Source organism: Cryptotermes secundus, unplaced genomic scaffold (assembly GCF_002891405.2).
Source record: "Cryptotermes secundus unplaced genomic scaffold, Csec_1.0 scaffold687, whole genome shotgun sequence".
Lineage (NCBI taxonomy): Eukaryota > Metazoa > Arthropoda > Insecta > Blattodea > Kalotermitidae > Cryptotermes > Cryptotermes secundus.
This window is the reverse complement of record NW_019720175.1, coordinates 263,336-288,213: the sequence shown is the minus strand read 5'-3', so window position 1 is coordinate 288,213 and position 24,878 is coordinate 263,336. Positions and strand designations below refer to the sequence as shown.

Sequence of the window (24,878 nt, the reverse complement as noted above, 5' to 3'; positions counted from 1 at the left end):
GAGGCACCGACTAAACAGTAAGTGCTCGTATACACTATATCTTCAATACCAAAATCAATTGTTGATTATAACAAAATTTATTACTATTACTTTCATATCATTTTCAGATTAACATTAATTTACTACATCTACATCACGAGCCTCCTATACAATTTTATATACACAAAAAAATATATAGAATATTCCAATTTGTCCGTGGGAACGCAACGAAATTACAAAACCAATGACTGATTCGATGATATAAAACATCGATATAAGAATTTTATTCTTGTTTTATACTATAACTTCTGTTTTATATAATCTGATTTATTGTATGCATTTTACGTCAAGTGTTTTATATAATTAACAGTATTGTATCCACTTTTACTAGTACTGCAGTTCAGTGGTGTATATATGTTAACCGTCTATTTGCCTGGTGACGGCTACTGATAGCAGAAACATGTAGCAGAGCCGAAACTAGGTACTGATCTTGATATTTGTTGTGTTGTGACGGTTGTAATAAAGAGGTTGTCTATGGAGGAGGCTTATTCTTGAGAACTAATAATGGATCACAACTGTAGAACAATATTATTTCTGTAGTTCTGTGTTCTGATAATGGAACAGTATTCATTGAATTAAGCACAGAAACTTCAAACAAGCTGACCACGCTGCCTACCATGAAAGCCTCCGACGTGACTTCATAGCCCGCGTATTTGTATTACGTTTTACGTAACTTCATAGCCGCATATTTGACGCTCTTAATATCTGTTATCCACCTTTTAAGACAACGTACATGTCACCCCCACCTGCTCCTCATTGGTTAAGGAACGCGTACTACACTATTACTGAATAATCTTAAAATAGGAAGAACTTCACAGAGGCCATGCGGCTTAAAACTAATTTGACTGCTGAAAGACCTGCCTCACTGACTCCATCACCGCTTGGAACACAGAGGTATGAGTTGTCCTATATAAATAGAGACCTCGAAAGAGGCCGATTTCCCGTCCAAGGAGTCCTGTCAGTTTTATAGAAATAAATATAATGTTTCAGAACTATTTGAATCGTAGGACCATCTACATAAATGAAGAAGCTTCTACAGACGTCATCCTTGTTATGTTCAGTGAATGACTTCCCAGCTGTAATATTAACTCAGTTATTATTAAAAGTGAATGCGTCGTCTGAGCATTCGAAAAGTTATTTGTAAGAGAAAATATTGAAGGATTTCTTTTTAATGTCCTTTTATTTCTGGGCGAGGCGATCCCAAATTTCCCAGACGTTTGATTAAATTTTTTCGTTAACGAGTTTTAGTAAATCATTTTGAGGAGAAGAAAGTCAGTCAGTGTTGTAGTTTGTATAGGGCAGCAATTCAGGAGCAGTAACAAAAGTACATTTGAATATCTCGCCCCATTAACCTTCACAACGCAGTGTATTTCGATCACTGCACAAAATTTAGTTTATACTCGGAAAATGTTGATATTGTGACATGTCAGCACACTGCCAGGAAATGGGTTGGTAAACAAGTTCCCGCTAAGACAGATTCTTGGTAAACAGTCCGTTGCTAGGTTACGCAAAAATTCTAACAGTAGAAGAACTGCCGCTTGTATGCGACTGTCTGTAAACACCCCTTTAAGAACGTGACAACAATCTAGGGGAAAATTTTTTCTGTGTGGTCCGCGCCAAGCAAATGCACGGAACAACAGGACGTTTATTGCCAAGTAACGAAGCTGTAAACATGTATCCTTAACAAAAGAAGACAGTGTTTTCGATGGGGACCGTGCAGAGGAGTTATCTTGAAGACAATCGGCGCTACCAGTCAGTCTCGGTAGGAGACAGCCACAGGAAGTTCGTAAATGAAGAAGAATTAGAAGTCGCCCTGTGATGACTTTACGTGTGCTGTAGTGCAGTGATATCTGGAGTGTGACAGTTATAGTTCCTGTGTTAAAATCCGTTGCCAGGAAGCGGATAGGGAAAACTTTGCAGAGGAATAGCCATTGTTTAGACCTGTTACGTAGCAAGACTAGTGCAAGCAGATATAGAAGATTTTGTTTATGTGTTATAATTACAGTAATCTTGTTGCAATTACTTGTAGCTACGACTAATGAAGATCCAATAAACCGATTCATCAATCCAAACCCGCGTTTTAGTCACTCAAATACTTGACAATATTTTAAACCTATAATATTCTTTAGGCTCTATATCCGTTCTCCTTCGTTTGCTTTCAGATGCCTGAAGAAGAACTCCATCATCAGCTTCTGTATGGTGAGTAATTTCCTCTTCTTTTGAATGTTTTGGCTTTCGAATTTGTCGTGCACTGTAAGTCTACTGTCTTGTGCGCGCAAGTGGGGCTAGCACTGCTGGAGATGCCCCATATTTTTGAGGAAGTGCCGTATTAACTATTACTGATTTTATTCTGTTGTAATGTGAAATATAATTGTACTATATAATTCTATAAAGATCTTTATTTTATAAAAAAGATAAAACAGTTCCGTCCAGTGTGACTGTTGAAGATTTTTCTTATTTCATTTCTTCATGTCCTTACATGTGGTTGCAAACCGTATCGATGTCCCTCTGATGATGGACTCTAAGGACCGAAACATGTAAGGGCATGAAGAATTGAAATAAGAAAAATCTTTACCAGTCACGCTGAACGGAACTGTTTTATCTTTTTACAATATTGTTAGTGTGACGGACCAGAATGAAACAAACCATCTTTATTTTATTCTGCATACTTAAGCATATACCGTCATAATTGTCTCTTACAGTCCATGTTAATTTTCAAGTACTTAAAAGACACTTAATTTTTCATATGATTTTATTTCAATTATTTCTAAACTCTGCAATAAATTTATAGCATTTGTATAATAGACTCATTTAACTACGTACATTCCTGCTGGAATAATGTATAGATTTACTGCACATCAATTTCCAAGCTGCTCCTTATGTATTTCTGATATATGGCTGTTATCATGCAATGCGACATCGCTGAATTTTGTCTGTTTTCATTACTTTATCTACATAGGAGCCTATATTTTGTTATTATTATTATTATTACTGTTATTATCACTATTATCATCATAATCACCACAACGACACTCATACTTATAATTGGCAGAATCCTCATGCTATCCCATGCATCGTGAATTGAGAGCCTGAGACTAAGTTAATAACGACTGAGGCACAAAATAACTTTCAGTCAATTTTCACACGATAGATCGTTAACTGCATTTGACATTGATAGAGGTTATTAATACAACAAAACCCAAATGGAATGTATTTGTGGCTGTGTATTGTGAGGGGAACTCAAGACACTGAATTCTGTGCTTCCAAGATGTAAGCTACTATTTTATTTCATAATGATGACTCATACGCTTAAATTTAAATTGTTAGATGCAAGTATGTTACGTCTGTATTTGCGTAAATCAAAGATGAATACTTTTATTTTTCCTCGGTGCAGACGTATGTTTTGGACGTATTTTGCTCCACACAGCTCAATACGTCCAATGCAACTTATTTTAGTTACGATGTAGGAACTACAGATTAACATTTGTAGATCCGTTTCAGCAACGTTTCCTACGTTATAAACAATTTTGACATACCCAGTATTCATCAGAACACATGGAACTAACGGAGGACTGACATTTCGAGAGCGCTGGAAGAAAATCGAGTTTATTTTACGACTAAATAATTCTCCACAGCCCTCTAAATTCTAGTAGCAACGTGTGCACAGTCGGAATTTTACACAGAAAGAGACAAATGGAATATAACAAAGTTTATAAAGCGTGAATAATCTGATTTTAGAGATAAAACATATTAGGTTCACACACCGAAATATAATAATATATCTACCTTATATTAATTGTTTAAAACATACGAACATAAAGAACTTGCCCACAGTCTATGTGAAGCTAAGCAGTGTTTTGCAGTTCTGTGCCTCAGTGTTTAAGTAAACACATCATTGCCTATAGATATTTGAGATATTCGTAACTAAAAATTGAAGTACATTGTGATACAACTTAATATTTTGAAGGATGGTCACATAGTTCGCTCTATTGTGTTTTGTTTCTCTAACTGTCGCTTACAGGGATCGCTGCTTGTCACGACAATTGCAGAAGCTGCTCAGGGGTACGTAAGACCTCTAAATACGACAGAACTATGACTTACCTTAGAAGTTTGGGACGGGTGGGGGCAACACCTTGCTGCCTGATGGTATGTTGAGACGATGAAACCTGTATTTCCCTTGCTACTGTCACACTGGATACGATGCAATGTGAAAGGGGCGCGGCGCACAAAACCCTCCCTCCAACAGGCTGGAAAATCCATACCCCGTACCTCTCCAGACCGCCGGGCAGTACAGGCAGACGTCACTGCGCCGACTCCAATCGATCGCAGCTGCCCCAAATGAGACACACTGTTGGTTCCCTGGACCTCGTCATGATGTGAGGTCAGGTCATTCTGCTGTAAGGGTTAACCTTAGGTCCTTTGTAACCCCTGTCTCCACAGGCATCTCAGCCTTCAGCTGGACGCAGCGATTGCGAATGAAATCCAGCGATGTGTAGAGGAGGAACATTTACATGGACACTGCTCTTGCCTCACCAGTTAACACAGGTCATTAGGTCTACATTAGCGTTGTTGTCCTCTGAGTTTGGGCCTCTAATCTTGTTTCAGAGCAGACGGGAGTCTATATTCTGTTTGTTGTCTCGTCTTCACTTCACCTGTTAACCGAAGGCATTAATCCTTCGAGAGATTAGAGTTATCCTGTGACACCTGTATTCATTGCTTTTAGCCATTTCAGTCATTTTAGAGANTGTTATTGAGAACTGAGAAATGAAACGTATAGATTTTCAGAGAGGATACTAATAATTATTCAGTTTAATTGTTGTTTATTGTACCTACAAATAATAATACTAACAATTACTCGTATACTATATTTAAAAATCGTTTGGGGAGAACTTTCCTGGCTCGGAATACGTCAACATCCCTGCATATGACATTAATAATAATAACAATAATAATCAGTTGAAATATATTAGAAAGCATGTAAATACAATCTTTTTGTTTCGGTTGCATAACGACAAGTCTCTCCGAAGCGCGTGCTAGGTTGTCATTGTTGAGGGGGAGATCGGCTGCCCGTCCCTCGGAATAGCACCGGAGTGCTCTTGCTGGAAGTACACTGAGTCACGTCCGTTAGGATATAATTAAGTGCAGCAGATATACAGGCGTTCTGCATTAAGGCAAGAGAACAGTCATGCTGGATCAGGTAACATTATTCGATTTTCCATAGATTTTTGGTAACTAAGGCCATAGGAAGCAAGGGCTTTTTGGAACCATAACATTCTGGGAAAGAAATCATGACGCATTAGGTAGGCAGCACACCGGCATGCGTCAAGACATGTAACAGTCAAGATACGATGTCTGCGACATGACGCAAAGAAAGGAGCACGGTTGAATCGAATGAGGTTATGAAAATCGCCGCACACCGGTCTGAATCATGATGCTGACGTCAGCTTCTTGCTGACGAATCACGAATGAAGAAAGACTGTGTCTTTTGTCCCATGTCTTGATGCTTGTCTTGATGCAGGTGGTGTGCGACCGCCCTTAGACTTATACATTTAAGTGAAATCACTCCTGGTTCTTATTCAGGAGGTCAAGGGTTCAAATAACAGCCCGGATATCGACTATCCTGACGAAGGGGTTTCATAGTTTTCCTACTCGGGGCAGAAGCCATGATATTATGTCACGACGGCTTTTTTGGCATCGTTTCCAGTTCACTACAACTACGTCATACCTTGTGTAGACAACCTTACGGAAGAAAAGTTCTGTGTAAGTATGTATGAATTTCCTACCGGCGTATGAAAACCGGAATTATGTCGAAATATTACCTAGTAATTTCCTAATGTCCGATCACTACGGCCGCATGGTCAAAGGCGTGAACTGGCTTCGTTCGCTCGAACACAGATCTTGGGTTAGAATCCAACTCGAGGCATGAATATCTGTGAGGGCTTGTTCTGTGTTTGTGCTCTCCTTTGTGCAATTAGCAGCCTTGCGACGAGCTAATCACTCGTCCAAAGGGTCTTACCGACTGTGTATAGGATTAAATAAAATAATAAAGGTATCTCCTTAACAGGCCGTGGAGGCCCACAGGGTTGTGAGATGTTGAGGCTCCCACATTATCTAGATAATCGGCTTACAGAAGGCGGTAAGGTTGTCAGCCTTACGCGCCGGCCGCCCTTTACCCCCAAGAATATTCCTGGTACTCATTTATGTTAGAGGCTGAGTCGAACTAAGAGCCATAGTGCGGCTGGAAGGATTAAATAAATTAAAAAAAAAGTCCACCTCATCGGGACTCGATCCCGTGACCTTTATGCTTGTAGCATAGTGCCTCAACCAACACGTTACTGCATACCCCGGTACGAAATGTAATTTGATAAATTCTTAGATATATTTTTCAATTATCGACTGACGAAATACTCTAGGAAAAACAGTTTGCGCCCACTGTGTCTAAACTTCTGGGAAGACTGAATTGCGCACATTGAGGATAAAGGCGAAAATAACACGGAAAGGGTTCCCAGAAGCGAGGTAAAATCGAGAATATTTTAATGTTTCTTTCGAGGAGAACGACGACAGAGAGCGAGCACTGTCCAGCGCTGCCTCTGAGCGTTCTTAATAGCGTCGCGTAAACGTTTTAGTTTTTCGCTCGCCTGTTGCTGCATTTAATATGTTAAGCCTTTGTAACAAACATATCTTGCCGGTCACAGCAGTCGCGCGGTCTAAGGCATGAACTGTCTTCGCTCGCTCGGACGCTGGGATCATGGGTTCGGATCTCACTGAGGACATGGATGTTTGGTGTGTGTATGTGTTGTCCTGTGTTTAGGTAGCGGCCTCGCAATGGGCTGGCCACTCGTCCAAAGAGCCCTACCGTCTCTAAAAATTGATTACGGAACTGAATAAGAGGCCTGGGCCCTGAATGGGCTGCAAGAGCCACCGGGAGGGGGGGGATGAACAAAACAAAACAAAAAACATCTTAATCTAGTAAGCCTAACGTATAATATTGGATAAGATTTGTATTATATTCGATGATTCTGAGGGTACGTGGTAACGTGGTTGGTTGAGGCACTACGTTAGAAGCGGGAAGGACTCGGGTTCGATTCCTGGTGAGGTCATTGGATTTTTCAATTGACCTAATCCTTCAAGCGGCACTATGACCCTGGGGTGACTCAGGCTTTAAGAGAAAAGAGTACCAGGAATCTTTCTGGGGGTAAAAGGGCGGCCGGCGCGTAAGGCTGACAACCTTACCGCCATCTGTGAGCCGATTGTCTAGAAAATGTGGGAGCCTCGACGTCTCACAACCCTGTGGGCCTCCACAGCCTGCTATAGGTATAGCTATAACTTTACAATGATTTTAATGAATATAGACAAGCAGGGTTTATAGTTTTGCATTTTGGTTTTATACGTTCAGGCCTGCCCTGTCCTTACTGAAGCGTCTAAATTCTGTGGCCCTTGCCTACCAAACTACTGACGTTGTGACATGATAATGGCCATTACCGGGTTCCTTTCTTTTCATTCTCACTTCCTTCCCTTCATTTTCTGCGCGGTTGGACGACATTGGATTGGGTTGATGACGAAACGCTGCAACGTGCGCCAACACACTGCGACAGCGTCACACTGACACAAGGGGCTGACGTTCGTAGCTCTTCGTTACTGACGTGTTCTTATCGAGGGTACTGAGGCGGCGAACTTAGGACAATATTAACATGATAAGTTACCATTACAGTGCAACCACATTGCATCTACCATTAATGTAAGTAAAAGTAAAGGTATCCCTGTAACTGTAACAGGCCGTGGAGGCCCATAGGGTAGTGAGATTTTGAGGTTCCCACATTTTCTAGACAGTCGGCTCATAGATAATAGATGGCGGTAAGGTTGCCAGCCACAGGAGCATTTCTAACATCTCCAACAGCTGCACTGGAGATACTCCTTGGACTCCCCCCACTGCAGGTACAGTTGGATGCAGAGGCCAGGGCAGGAATTTACCGTCTCCAGTGCAGTGGACAATGGAAACCCAGATCTGATGGTTTTGGCCATGCAGGTATGACTCGGGACATGAAAACAGAACCCATATTAGAAATGGGGTCTAACAAAATGATACTGAGACATGTATATGAAAAACCCTTCACGGTCAGATTTCCTGACAGGAGTGAATGGAAGGACGGGTTTCGACCTGATAGAAAAGGGGGACTGATCTGGTATACAGATGGTTCCAAGACAAATAAGGACACTGGAGCTGGTGTGTACTGCCATGGCACGAGGCGGAAACTTAGTTTCAGCCTTGGGCAGTATACGACAGTATTCCAGGCAGAAGTATATGCCTTAAAGCATGTATTATGGAGAATTTAGATAGGAACTATAGAAATAGGAACATCTACATTCTATCTGAGAGCCAAGCTGCACTTAAAGCGCTTGACATATGCCAGATCACTTCAAAATTGGTCTGGGATTGCCACCAAACCCTCATGGAACTGGCCAAACATAACAGGGTACAACTGATATAGGTGCCGGGGCATGAGGGTATTGCTGGAAATGAAGCAGCAGGCCAATTAGCTAAAATTGGAGCGGAACATCCGTTCATAGGACCTGAACCAGCCTGTGGCATCTCTCTAGGAGTTGCCAAACAGGCAATCAGGGACTGGACTAATATAAAACATAAGAAATACTGTGAATCCTTAACTGGACTCAGCAAGCTAAGGGACTCATACGAGACCTTCCGCTAAAAGAGCGAAGGAACTGTTGAAGCTCAACAGGAACCAGCTACGTTGGATGGTAGGACTACTTACAGGACACTGCCACCTAAAGACACCTCTTCAATCTGGGACTAAGTGACAGTCCCACTTGTGAGAGGTGTGAGATAGAAAATGAAACAGCCACATACGTCCTGTGTGAATGTGAGGCCTTAGCTTCTTTAAGACTACGTCACGTGGGTCAGTACTTTATGGAACCAAGTGACTATTTCGACGCCCCCACGTCCAAGATCCTGCGCTTCATCCGAAGCGTGGGGTTGCTGAGGGAATAATTAAAAAAAGGGGGAGCACAATGAACCACTGAGGTCTAAGTGCAAGGACCGAGAAGGCATAGCCCTTCATACATACATACAAGGTTACCAGCCCTACGCGCCGGCCGCCCTTTACCACCAAGAATATCCCAAGAGTATTTATGGTACTCATTTCTGTTAGAGGCTGAGTCGACTCCAGGGCCATAGTGCAGGTGGAAGGATTAGGTCAATTGAAAAAACCCACCTTATTGGGATTCGATCCCGAGATCTTCCGACTTGTAGCATAGTGCCTCAACCAACTACGCTACCGCATGTCCCCCTTGCATCTACAATTACAAGTTTAAAATGATTTAGTGTGCTTGTTTAGAAGAATAATCTGAAGAAATAAAAGAAAGACCCATCAAATTAGTAACACTGAGTCGTACAAAACAGTTATAACAGAACTTATATCAGTGTGTCACTCAGTAAAACAAATTCGAATATTAAAAGAATTGTCAAGCGTTAACACATATAAACGCATGAGATTTTAAATCATAATGGCACTTAATATGAAAGTGACTCTCTTCTGGAACGTGACACCGTATATTCTGGTAGAAATTTACTGACTTTTCGGAGGAACTAGCTCTACTGCACTGAATACTGAAGGGGTATATTCCTCCGAGAAACTTATACCAGACTACACAATGTCACATCCTAGAAGAGATATAACTTTCCCACGCGGAATATGTTGTATCTCGATATATAGAAGCATACGCACACGTCTTTCTGGAGTATTGCTTAATTAAGCACATAATCAAGTTCACCTTTCAACGTGTTCTGCTTGTGTACTTGTCTCTCTCGTCCTAGGAAAAGAACATAGACCCTATATTGAAGGTGTACTGAACGCTGAAGAGAAGAATACATATTGAGAAGCTTCGCAATTTCTACTTCCCGCCAACTGTTATAATTAGCGCGCTTGGTTTAGAATATCTGTAAGCTATTTAACGACCCTTTCATTGCAGAGTCTATGCAGCATCGGTCGGTAGAATAACATAAATGATGACTAATTGGAAAGGATTTGGAAGTAAGCGGTCGTGGCCTAATCAGTGTGTTATTTCGATATTTGCTTCAAGGGCTGAGGGAAACCACGAAAACACCGTCAAGATAGCCGGTATCTCAGCCCAGATTCGAACTGAGTATTTCAAGAATAGAAGCTCAGATCCTTAGTTCTAGGCCGACTTGTCTGGTACTTGATTTAGACAGGGGAGAAAGAAAATAATCGGGAAATCCGAAGGAAAGTGATCTCTTGTGGGACGTGATCTAGCTAGTAGGAATATATGAAAGTAGACCGTAGAGAATGGTGTGTGAGGGTATGGAGTGGAGTCATCTGGCTGAAGATACGTTGCTATGACATATTCGTGTACAGACAATAATGAAAATTCAGGTTCCACAAATGGCATGGACTTTGTTTGCCAGCAAAGTGACTGTAAACTTCGCAAGGAGGATCCTGCTTAATGGTGTCAGCTGGCTACGAGTACTTAGCTAATGCTGGAGACCGTTTCGATTACAGGGTGGCAGAGTACATGGCTCTGGCCTGTGGTCTGAATATGTAACTCTTCATAACCACCGCTCGAGAATCTCAAATTCTACCTCGTGCCTATTGTTTTCCACAACGCATTACATATTGAAGAAATGAAAGGAAAAAAACCCTGTACATTAAACTGAATTTCACCTGGGAATGTCGACAATTACTGCACTGGAGTATGACGTCACTACTATCTCAAATTGAATGCGAATGGCGGTTGGCATTACTGCAGATATTGGACATCCACGGACTAGCTGGTTAGTTGTGTGGGAGGAAACGTTCTTGCGCGAAGTCCCACATAAATTGATCCCTTTCAATATTGTATCACAATAAGCAGTACTAACTTCGATTTTAAATGCCCGTAAGCGAAGCTACGCAGTTACTGGCTGTGCTGGGGATGCTATTTTTGGAAGACGAACACGTCATGCTTGCGAGATGGTTACCTGATCTAGAGATCTTCCTTTACGAGTATTTCAGAGCTCAGAGCAAATGACGGCATTGAAAGCAGTCACGAAGCAAAGTAACTGTCCCCTAGGAGTTTCCAAGATAAGGGCAGGCGCTGCCAGACGTTACATCGATTTGTTAACGTTACTCAATTAATAATATAATTAACAATCAATTAATTGTACTTTCTGACAACATCGGCTTTGTCTCCGTCGATCTCAGCGGGGGCCGTGAGGTCTAGGATCGTGGGTTCAAATCCCACCCGAAGCACTGATGTATGTCTGCGTTTCTCTGTGTTTGTATTGTTCTGTCTGGATAGCTGCCTTGCGATGGTCTGATCACTCATCCAAGGAGTCCTAAGAACTCTCTTGTAAAATTTATAGCGTTCAGATTAATTCTGAATGGGAACAGACCGGAGGTCCTAATCCATCAAAAGGAGGAGACCTTGTTTGTTTCCTGTTTATTTAATGAAGCTGTTTCAGTTGCGCAGGTTATGTGGCTTCAAATATAAATATGACTGGGACGAAGCAGAAACGCTGACCACTCAACCGCGAATATCTGCAAATGCTGTAGTACCTTGAGAAAATCGTGTTAGGATATGTGCCATTTGGGGACGTGGGCGTTTTGTATAGGCGTATGCTTATAGTATTCAACACATACCGCCTTCCTATTCCCCTACTCCCCGTTCCACTAAAAACCCTGTACACTGTAGGCTGTTTAGTTTTTAACTTTTAATTTTAACTAATAACTGTCATAATGGAAATAAATTATAGACTGACCTAATATAATAATCAATCCAATATATTTTATAATATTGTAAGTAAAAAAAAGTAAAGCTATCTCTGTACCAGGCCGTGAAAGCCCGTAGAGTTGTGAGACGTTGAGGGTCCCACATTATCTAGACAATCGGCTCAAAGATGGCGGTAAGGCTGTCAGCCTTACGCACCGGCCGCCCTTTACTCCCCAGGAAAAATATTTAATTGTAATCTTGAAAAAAAAAACTCTGTAAGACGGGACTACTTGCAATGGATCCATAGTAAACAAGCAGTGCAATAACGTACGTCGACACATATTTTAATGTTTTAAACGCCTGATGATGATTAAATATGACCGAAACATGTAGCGTGTACTATTACTAAATAAAAATATTATTTGATGGATAAACTCATACTTTCATTTATTTATTTATAAGCGAATTTGTCGTGATAGATGGATTATATAATACACAGTAGTTGACATACACAACAGGATGCAAAATACATAAAGATTATAAGAGTTACTTACTTACCTACTTACTTACTCACTCATGGAGCTGAGCCCTTCTTGAGGAGCCGCCAATTCTGCAGCTACTCAAGAATTTCCCAGCATTTTATAGAACCCGAATGTTCATTACCGTGTTCACAAGACCCCTCCACTCGTCCCTATCCTGAGCCAGATCAATCCAATCCATACCATCCCATCCTATCTTTCTAAGATCCATTTTTATATTGTTCACCCACCTACGCCTTGGTCTTCCCTGTGGTCTCTTTCCTTCTGGCTTTCCCACCAATATCCTATATGCATTCCTCTTCTCCCCCATTCGTGCTACATGCCCAGTCAACTTCATCCCCTTGACTTTATCATTCTAATTATGCTTGTACAAGTTATGAAGCTGCTCATTATGCAGTTTTCTCCAACCTCCCGTCAGTTCTTTCCCGGACGTCTGGTTTGTAACCTTTGGACAGTTGGAACGTCATATCCGTCAGGAGCGGATAGTCACAGAGGTGATGAGTTTACGTTGTCCGGACGTCTATAAATGCTACTGATTCTACTTGTGGCCTATGTATGGCTGGATGTTTGTTCTGTTACATCCGGCAGTACTGTGTAAAGGTATAAATAGCAGTCGCAGCGGTTGCTCATTTACTTGTCTGTCAGTAGTGACGCTTAAATAGGTTACTGCCACTGCTGACTGACAGGTTCATGGTGTCATAAATAGAGGGATGCAGTTTAGCTCGCAAAATTTCGTAACAACAGACACGTGTGGCCGTATTTGGTTACGTATTATGCAGTTGGTCACTAACTGATTAAGTGACTAACTCCATGGGGATGAGCCTTTCTTGAGAAAACGCCAGTTGTGCAGCTGCTTAAGAATTTTCCAACATTTTATGGAACTCGAAATTTCATTACCGTGTTCACGAGAGCTCCCCACTGGTCTCTATCCTGAGTCAGATCAATCCAGTCCATAACACCCCAAAATGGATGCAGCATGCTCCTCCGAAATTTTGGTATCCAGATACTAGACTATACGGCAATATGATGTCACAGTTCGGAATACCATAATTTAAAATAAGTTTTCTTCCGTGTGCGTTCTTCCTCGCGTAGGACGGGAACCTAAAGAAACAGGCCACGGCTGTGGGGACATAGCGAAGAGCGAGGAAATGCGGCAGCAACTGGACATCTTCAGTTGAAGGCAAAGAATACAAAATCATAGAAGCACTGTTCTGGATGAACGGGAAAGCGCATTCTTAAAATTATAAAGCCTATATAGGTATTGGCCGATCACAGTGGCCGCGCGGTCTAAGGTATGAACTTTCTTCGCTCACTCGAACACTGGGACCGTGTATTCGAACCCCATTCAAGGAATGGATGTTTGTCTGTGTTTATTCTATGTTTGTGATCCCCCATGTAGGAGTCCTACTGACTGTCTTAAGAAACTGAAGTGAAACAAATTGTTTCACGGATGACATATGCTTCAAACTGGAAAGAGAGAGAGAGATAAAAGTATTTTGTAATTAAACATGGCAGAGATATATATTTATGATTTTTAAATATCATCATCATCATCATCTTCATTTATTAGGCCATTTGTGGTTTGTTCCATCCTCGTGAAGAGCACGCTGATCTATTGCTTTTAAACATGAGATGGAAATGTTGCCGTAAGGTCGGGGCAGGTACAGGTTCATGTACTTTAATGTTGGAAAGGAAGAGGAAATAAAATTATGTGTAGGTGGAAAGAGAAAGAACATAAGAAGAACAGGAATAAAAGGTGGGCGGGAACGGAACCTTTTTCCAAGACAAGAATTTCATTCATGAACTTTTAATATTGTCTATTCAGAGCAACTTTCTGCTTTCACGTCATAGTATTATAAGGCGTATAAGGAAAATTTGGTAAAAAAATGAAGAATTGTGTTCGTTCCTGACATTAGTACAAGAGTGGAGGATCTATCGGCCAAATCGTGAAGAATGGTATTGGTTCTATACATCACACAATATAAGATAAGCACAAATGATCTTTAAAAATTTCTGAAATGTATTCTATAACAAAGAAACAAGGTAACATATGCGAACTTTCAAGCATTAGGTTACAACTGTCAAATGTTTTGAGCGTGTGCATGCAGCTGTTATGATTAGCTACCAGGGGCATTGAAGTCGAGAAAATGTTGACATCGCAAGTAACAAAGTGTACGAGTGTAATGCGGCTCAACAAAGCTAAATACGTATAACGAGTGAAACAATTCTATCGGGTGGAATCCAGGGTTTATCCATCCTTTAAGTTATCTGTTTATGCGTTTTACAGAAATTGTTTGTGTAAGGGAAAAATCTCTTCTCTGCAAAATTTATGGATGGAACTGGAGAACCAACTCGATGCGTGTCGAGTTGCCAATAGTGGTCAAATAAACGTCGAGAGTTCTATTTTAATGTCTAAATGTTGGGATACTTTGCCTGAATTCTTCACAATGTGGTGTAGGTGTTGGACGTACAGAAGACAGAAAGTCACACGCCTCATTAATATCTCTCGGTTCCTTAACTGTTACAGGAGGCTACCAGACAATGAATGGAAATCAAACCAAAAGACTGAACGTTGTAACTATTTCTAAAGTACTTAATACAAGTACCAGGTTAAGTTATATCCCGTTCATAATTTCTGAGCTGTCAGGCCACTTAATTACAGGCCCCATAAAGTCTCCTTCATAACTCACAACTTGCTCCGGAAGTTTGTACTTCTGACAAGTGTGTTACTAGCGTTGGCTGACACAAGCATGTAGTGCTTAGTGTCTCCATCTGCGCGCTCCTCTGTGTCTGTCTCACCCTCTGCCTATATACATCAAATTAATTTAAAATTAAAAGTCACAGTATTTAGTGGAAAGTTATAGCTCACTTCACGTCACAGAATCCGTTATTAGGAAATGACAGTCGCCTGTTGGGCAAGAAATTCCCTGAACTTTATAGATCCACAGGATGGATTACTCCGTTCACATGATCACATCACTGATCTGTGTACTGCCACATTTTATTTATTTAAGCTCCTATCTGTAGCCAGTCCCTCAGCTGGTCCCTTATGTACAAGTTTTTCAACTAAAACTTGGTATGCATTTCTTATAGGTCCCATACGTGCTACATGTTTCGTCTATCTCATCCCCCTCCCGTATTTGAACATCCTAATGATGTCTGATGAAGAGCACAAGTTATGAGCCTTCCAATCATGTAATGACCTTAATACCCCTGTTACTTCCGCTCGCTTAGCCCAACATATTGTCAACACCTTCAATCCATGTTCCTTTCTTGGAGTGTAGACCAAGCTCCATGTCCTTACAAAAACATTTCTGAACAAATTCAAATATTGGCCTTTGTTTGTCAATTTTGAATAAGTTAATGAATCTCATCATACATAATCATATCATACATAATCATATCATACATAATCATATCATACATAATCTCATCATACATAATCATATCATACATAATCATATCATACATAATCATATCAAAAAGGTTTTCAAGGAAACTTCTAGGCACCAAGTAACACTAAATGAAATGTAGTAATATTTGTCACAGATATTTTATCACCATGATAAAAACATTTTAATGCAATGGTTTTCCAGCTGTTGTAAAGTATGCATTTGGTATGGATCTCCATAAACCTTCAGATTATATCCCGTATATTCACAGTTTATTTATTCTGTATCTGTTGCCTTTCTTAGTGGCATACTGAATTCATATTCAGGATGTCCTGGGTTAAATTTCCATCATTGCTACAGTGAGAATAAAATATTAAACAAAAATGCATGTAATAATATTCACCTGCCTTTGCATTTCATTTTTTTGTCTGGCTGTGTAATTGTCAGTTACTATTCTCTCATCATCTCTTTATTGTCACTACATGTTTCGGCCTAACCAGCCATCATCAAGTGCACAGGCTGTTGTGATTAAGGAATCTGCTGCTCTCTGCAATGCTGTTCTGCTTCTCTTGCAACAACATGTACACCTTATGCTGGCTGATTAGGCCGAAGACAATAAAGAGAAGACGACAAGAGTATATTAACCAATGTTGCACACCGATGGCAAAAAAGTGGAATGCAGAGACAGATCTGTGTGTTGGAACAAGATGCTTCAACTTAATAATATTCATTTTCAGACAGCTAGCAACTGATATTTCCTGATAAATAGTGTATTTTAAAATAGCAGAAAATGCCCAGAATATCGTGATACTGTGCCCTGTTATTCAAAAGACTGAACACGGTGTAGAAGATAGTAAGATCATAAACAAAAGTAATACATACAATAACTTTAACTTAATCAGTTTAATCCTTTCCATATCTTCAGCAGAAGATTAAACTGCAAATAGACATTTTAATGTGTCAAGAGATGACAGGACAATATATCATCTTAAATTAAGTTTATGGTCTCAGAAATGTGACACAATGTAATCTGATAGACAGATTTCAGAGTAACTTTCTGTCTCGTTCAGAATCTTCTTATACCCAGAAGACAGAAGCAGTAAGTACTTATTCAGGAGGTGCCCAGTTCGAATCTTGGCCAGAACATTGGTAAGGACTTTGCATAGAATTCTCCAGTTCTTGAAGGCAAATGCCAGGACAGTATCTCAAATTAGGCTACTACCACTTCCTTCTATATTTTTCCAAATTCGTTATACACCTACCAAACTACCATTTGACACTGTAGAGAGCTAGTCTCAGGTAATGGCATCGTTGTTAACCAAACCATGAATAAATACATGGTGTCACATTCCAGAAGATCATAATCTTAATATTCACCAATGTGAGAATGAAACATCTAATAAATTTCAAAGTTTGTGGATTCCAAGATTAAGAGAATATGATTTCACTAAATGTGAGTTAACGTGATTAATTTTTGTGATTGTGATGTGCTTGTACAATGAAGAACATACTTATGAGAACAAACCTTTACTTAGTGACACAGTAAAATACACATCAGTCCTTCAACATCATTACATAGAAATATTATAAATCTCTTAAAACACACTCATTATTTCCAGAAACTTAAATCCTAGCTTCAAGATTACACTTGGAAATGTGATCTATGAATCTCTCTCACTATCCAAACCTTATTCAGAAATTCAAAATTGCAAGTGAGTAGATACAAATAATTTTAATGACATTTATTCATTAACAAATACCTTTTATCACTATTTGCAACAATGAGATTCTGTTACACTGTTGCTCTAGAATACATTTCTCATCATATAAAGTAAAGTCTTTCACGATACTCTATTTTAATTAATGACAGGAGGCTCACAGGTTCTAATTGACCATTGCCATTAATGAATAATCTATGGAGCTCCTCTAATAGAGACAGCATGCCACATTAACTTGTACAGGGATATTGGTGTCATTGCGTGTTTGAGCTTAGACATGGTGCGTGATATATTCTCTAAATGGTAGCTGTCTAGTTTTACTATCCAAAATCTGAACTATTGTATTCTTTAGAAAAATAGATTTCCTTGAACTGCTGCAGCAGGAATTCAAGATAATTTGAGGTTCATAAAATGAAGTATGATCTAAGATGGAAAAAATAATTCAGGCAAGAAATTTATACAGCTGGCATATGAATTATCATGATGACCATTGAAATTGGGATTAGTTTGTGTGTTTATATCTGTTGAATGATTACTTCCAGCATTCAAAGAGAGGAGAAAATGTATTTCAGTTTCATTCTTCAAGAACACTTAGGCCATTTCATCATTGGGAATGATGCATTGTAATGTGACTCAGTTTAAATGAAATAGCAGTCTGGTTCCAACATTAGTAGAAACAAACATATCTAGTCAGTCATATTGTATTGCTTATATTCATTTCACGTGTGTATGAACTTTCATATTTGCTTCATTTGTGTGTGTGCATGCGCACTCATGCATTTGTATTAGTTTGTGAATTTTCAATTGTTGTATGATTGTTGTTGTATATGTTGTTACATTTACTACAGAGTTTATAATATACATATAGAAGTATGAAAGCTTCTTTTCCTTTTTTAATAGTGACTGGAATGTATGAGTAGTTATCATAAACAAATGAGACAAAGTAGATTCTAAAGGTTTCTAACAAAGACGTACAACACTCAGACTTACTAGGTTTTCAGACTTTGTTCATCATTCAGTAGTCTAAAAACTATAAAACACAACATTTCGGAAACTGCTTCTGTCCTCAGTTTAGGGGAAGACAGCTAATTTGGTGGGTCCCTTAGAAAGAACTAACCTCATTGGACCCCCCCCCCCTTGCCTGAGGAAACAGAACCATTTTCAGAAACATTCTGTTCTCTAGTTTTTAGAATACTGGATGATGGACAAAGTCCAAAAACACAGTAATTCTGAAATGAAACCAAGATGTGGGTTCATAGGAATGATTTTCTTCTTCTTTTTTTGTGTTTGGGAATCAAACCATGTGCCATATATACCAAAAGGTATATCTGCAAAATGAAATATAGTGGTGTATATACCAACTGCTAGGCAAAGACCTTGAAACAAATAAGTAAACGCACCTCTACAACAATAGAGTTACTGTTGGAAACAGGGTTTTCTATGCAGTCCTTGCTGAAGAGTTATCCTGAAGACCACTGGGTCAACCCAGTTAATGGTCAGTTGAAAGTCAGGATGTGAAGAGGAGAGTAGGAGGTTGGTGTGTAATGGCCGCCAGCCTGGGAGTAGTCAGTTGAGAGTTGTGTTCTACACGGGAGGCGTTGAAGTTATGACCTGAGCACGGGAAGCTCAAGAATCTCCACTGTTAGAAGTGATTGCTAGGGAACTGCTCGAAAAAGGCTTAGCGGGTGCTATGATGATTTTTAAATTGTGGAGTTTAGTGATAGGGCTGTAATTACTTGTAGTTCTGAGTTTTGTGTATAAGTGATCAATAAGTCAAGTGACCAATCGGAAATTCCGTCTATAGTCACACCACAAAATCGTGACAGTATCTTCAAAATATTCATGCCTTTGAGACTAGAACCCTAATAACATTGAATCTGTACATCGGCATTATTTGTTTATCGATTTTATTGCAGTAATCCTGCTCTCTAAAAACCTGATTGCCGTGAGCCAGATATGTTGTACTAATTGCATTACTTCTTGTAAGAGGTGAACCTCATTCAAGAGTCGAATCATGAAAAAGAGAGTGAGAACTGAGAAAACACAGATCATTGTATTTGATAACTAGGCCTGCATTCAGAGTTGTACAGATGTTGTCTCTTTCTTGTTGACGTCATACTATAACTCTTGCAGTTGAGATAGTGTTATGAAATAAACAAAGAAATGAATGTATATTCTTTGTATTTATAGCTAACTTCTTCTTTATATCTTAACATTGGGTGATAACAGAACCAGAACAGATGAAATTTGCCTGTTAATATTTCTGGTGAAATGTAATATAGGCTGACAGAGGCAGACTAATTAATGATCCTCCAAAATGTCAGTTGACTTTTACAACACTACACAGTGGTACATCTCGGAATATAGTACTCTTCTTTCTAACACAATATGATACACTAATTTTATTTCATGCATCCTGTTGTGTTATAATATACAATTTCTTTATTAAGACCGTCACAGCACAATATCAAGGTCAGTGCCTAGTTTGGCTCTGCTACATGTTTTGGCTATTAAAAGCCATCATGAGGCAAATACATGGCTAACATATATAAACCACAGAACTGCAGTACTAATAAAATTGGATACAATAATATTAATTATATTGTAGCGTATTGGGTGTATATGCGACAAATAACTTCACGATGTATTTGATGTAGCGAATTTTATTTCACATCCGCTCTTACAATCACCCAAATTACAGATTTACGATTACTGCTATCTGCAGTATCACAAATAGTACACTCCAAATGCCACAATACAACTGACTAGTTGCTGACTAACTCGGAACTAACTCGGAGGTAGCTCGAGGACTGACTCGGAGGTAGCTCCAGGACTCACTGTGAATATCCTTCGCTGCGCCTCATGTAGCCTCGATTGGACAATACAGAAAACGGCCACATAATACGCACCCTTGTTGCCTGGCGCTGTGTTGCTAGTAACCTCTGTTACCACCGTCGTCTCTCGCAATCCTGTTTACCCGTGCTGCCCTTGGTGACGTCATCGCTGTTGACTCGCTTTGCATAGCGACCAGGATGCTAGGACTCGGCTAACTTCGGCTCACTTCGGCTTCGCTCGGCGCCGCTCGTGACGTCACCGCGGGGAGAGTTGCGGGGTGATTACTCGCCCATTACGCGAGCGCTACGTTACCGCTACGTGCAGCTGGGGAGGTAGGGGTCAACATGTCACACTGCTCCCTCCTTAAGGCTGTTCGTCCCGAATAGCCTAACGGTGCATCCCCGTTCCTTTTCCTGGGTGGCTGTTCTTGCAGTGTCTCCTGTTGTTTCGGCTACTCTTCTTGCAGCGACTATTCTTCGTCAGTTACTGGGCATAAAAATACAATAAATTAGATTATATAAAACAAAAGTTATAAGTCATTGTTTACGTTCCTTGAAGAATGGACAATACTTTGTAAGATGAGGCACCGAATAAATAATTAACATTACTACATCTACATCACGAGCCTCCAAAACAATTTATTATATATATACAAAATATATAATACTCCAACTTGTCCGTGGGAACACAATAAAATCACAAAAACCAACAACTGACTCGATGATGTAAAACATCACTCGAAGAATTTTATTCTTGTTTTACATTATAACTTTTGTTTTATATAATCTAATTTATTGTATTTTTACACCAAGTATTTTAATATAATTAATATTATTAGTACTGCAGTTCAGTGGTGTATATATGTTAGCCATGCATTTGCCTGATGATGGCTATTAATAGCCGAAACATGTAGAAGAGCCAAACTAGGCACTGACCTTAATATTGTTGTGTTGTGATGGTTTTAATAAAGAAATTGTATGATACACTAAGTTAAATTTAATGTTGAGCTATCAGAATTCATGATAACACATATTTTGGCATTCATGTGGGCAAAGTTTCCATATGTGAACAAAGACTGCAAGACTAAAATTAAGAACTCTATTTGTCTGCCGAATAATATATGAGCTACATCATTTTTCATTATTAATTGCACAAAAACAAATGATCATAATATCTTAATACATAATAAACGAAATTATCAGCAACACTTTAATATTACATAATCCATTACCAAATACCTATGGGAAATGCTAGGAATGTACAAAAGAAGAATTACCCTTCTTTTCTGACACGTTTCCTTATGAAGGGTTCTCAAGAGGGTATGGCATGGCTGCAGATTGATAAGAGCTCCAACTATTACTTTGTATGCTAGTCATACATTATATTTTTGCAATATGAAAAAATACAGCACATCCAAGTAATTATTCGAAGGTACATTTGGAGAGAATATTCACCAAGGCAGTAAATCATGTATAACTTGAGTCTGAAGACCCGTAATTTGTATTTTAGAATATTCATTCCTCCTCATAATATAAACGTTTAAATTGAAGTGATTGATATTAAAAACCTAACAACATATTACATCTAGAAGCATGGAAATCTTTTCTTTTTCAATATCCAATAAATGTATGTGATATTTTTGTGTTGTGCAACCGAATGTCATTCCTGCAGAGTATATTCACATTTGTAAATATATCTGATACCATGTAAGATTTGAGGCTTTCACGGCGGTCACTATGAAGAAAGCAGTCTTCTGGGATTTGGCACCGTGTATATGTGGTGTTAACCGACGTTTCGGANGGTGCCAAATCCCAGAAGACTGCTTTCTTCATATCTGATACCCTTTGCCTTGTCTGTGAGGATTTATATAGTTTCCACTAGGAAATATTCAGTGTTTATGGATGACTGGTGTGCATCACTAGAATATGATATATGCTGATGATTGTCTGGTAAATGCACCTGCTTGAATACAATCAATCTAGGCCATTGCTTTATCATGCGTATAATATTTCGTTGGCGCTGTCACAAATCATCGTTCATATCATATTGTCATTTCTGACAGTTTGGAGCATAAGTTTCTATATGTAGGCCTACATTTCTATTTTAAATTATTCTGTACTTCACGATCATGCTTAGAAAATTTAGATCTCCCTTATTAACATAAATATATAGAGTTTACAGAAAAGAATACACAAATGGAAGAACATTAAATGGCCATTGTTGTAACAGTATGATTCAGAGTACGCATACACATGACAGAATATCAGCTCCTCCTGTTTCATTTCTCCATACTTCTATTTAGAACTGCGTTCCTTCAAACATGGCATTAAAAACTGGATATTTCAACTTGTAAGAAAATGTGTCAGAAACATTCCCTTCGCAGACTCTGTACAAACCAGTTGCATAGAACTGCAATGAGATAGAATGAACATTCTTAAACAGAAAATCACCCTTAATAAAACATAAAATTTTAGTTCTGTTTCCCCAAGGTAGAGGAGTTTTACAATAAGATCAAGTAATATGATTGAACAGTGAATGTCATGTTATGGTACGTGATAATCCTTGTATTAGTGATTCCTTAAACAAGGCTGATATTAAAGATGTTTTAAGTAAGCATTTATCTTAAAAACAAATATGATTAATTATCCTGAACTCACACTATCTATTTATATAAAAGCTAAGGCTAGATAGACTGTTCAAATAGTGCCTGCAATTGAGATCTGTTAAAGTAGTTATGAGACTAGCTGCCAGACAGCATTGCAAACATAACCCTTTGCAGAAAATAAATTTCAGTTGCTGATAGTGCATATATTCAGTGAAATTGTAATTTCATATATAACTTTGGATCATTAGAGGGGTCACCTGTGGAAAAGCCAGGGATGGGAATTGTTTATTTTGAGAGTTCCTGCATTTGAGACCATTTAGAATGAAGTGTGGCTGCATATTAAGGGTTACAGAATTAACTCCCAGGTGGCAGCAAAATGATAAAATCAAGTTTATATTGTTGATAACGTGTACTATCAGTGAAATCATGCTCTAATGTGTATAAAGAGCAGATCAGTAGAGGGGTTATCTAAGGAAATTGTAGCTTCAGATGGAAATTGTTTATTTTGAAGCTTTGGAATACTAATGGAAGTAGAGAGTATGTTGTATTTGAGGAGGAAGCTGTATGGTGTGTGTACAATGACTGGAAACGGTTTCGCCCTTCTGTTGCATGTGACATCATTGAGAACAATTTGAGGCTGTTTATTATTAATAAAGAGGAGAAATGCAAAATGTACATGGGAAAATGGAGTTTATGGTGGTAATACAGAAATAATAGCTATTTTTTAAATTTATAAAGTGTATGTCGGTGTTTATTTTGTTTATTATAGTTGGTTAAGTTGTAACTGAAAGAAGTATACCTTCATTGTTCAGTGATGAACTAGATTATGAGCACTCTAGGATGTGTTGTCAGCTGAAGAAATAAGGGGTTAGATACTTCTGACAAATTTTGTTTTTATAAGAAATTTTTGCTAAAAGGATTTCATCTTGATAGGGGCAGTGTATTATTATTCTATAAAGTTTAGTATCTTAGTATAACTTAAATGTCTTGGCAGCAGTCTTCCCAAAACTATTCAGGTTATTGAAGTTAGATATTTTGGATAAAGTTTGTTTTTAACAATTTCCATTTAAAATTTTAACAAGCTTTATGCTACCACTAATAATAATAATATTTCTAAATTAAACGTTTTTGCATAAGTAATACACATTTTCTACAGTTCTTATGAATTTGGCAGATGTTTATTTTTCTGTATCAGAGTCATGGATATGGTTTATTCCTATGGAGCTGCAAAGAATACTGTGTGAACATTCATTCTTGCTGTTAAACTTTAATGGCTGGTGTTAGCATTGGGTCACATTGCTATTATAACTGTACCCACTATTTCACCCAACATTATGATCGTCATTCATCCTGAAGATGGCGATTGTAATGTTCACTGAGGCATGTGATACAGTTAAGCAAATACCTGTCATAAGACTCACACTGTGCAGTATAAGAACACTTTTAAAACATAGGAAACGAGGCTAATAATCTCATTCCATGTTTTGATATTTAGTATGATAATTTGGGTATCAGACAGCACTAAGGCTATTCCTTACTAATTTCTTATGATTACTACCAAGAAAACATAGCTAAGTGGAGGAGGCAGCAAGAATATTTATGAAGGTATGGAACCCAAATTTCAATATTAAAAGAAAAACACAAAATTTTTATACAAGAATTACCTCAATATCATGTCTTGGAAGCAGATTATAGATATCTTATGTGTGTAACTTTTGATTATTTATTATAATAGTGGGGTGAGACATGGAATGGATAGTACAAAAACAAGACTGTATTTATATATCTCATTTGTGTTGGGATATCAGATGATGTTCCGGTAGTTGATAAAACAAAATTGATACCAATCCTGACTTAGATTTATTGCACTGAGGAACAATTCAACTGATATTATTGCAAGTAAAAATGCAGGGGCGTCTGTAAGTCTGGCATTGACATGGAGCATGGCTGAAAAAGTCTAGGGATGTGGAATTGCTAATCATATCAAATAAATTTTAACCTGCTTAACAGATTCACAGATTAAATC

At 38.8% G+C, this 24,878-nt stretch overlaps 1 pseudogene; it reads right to left on the bottom strand.

The window, feature by feature from the left end:
• The window catches only part of LOC111867821, a 103,922-nt pseudogene extending 99,665 nt beyond the window's left edge, over positions 1-4,257 (bottom strand).
• Between the last annotated feature and the right edge of the window lie 20,621 nt (positions 4,258-24,878).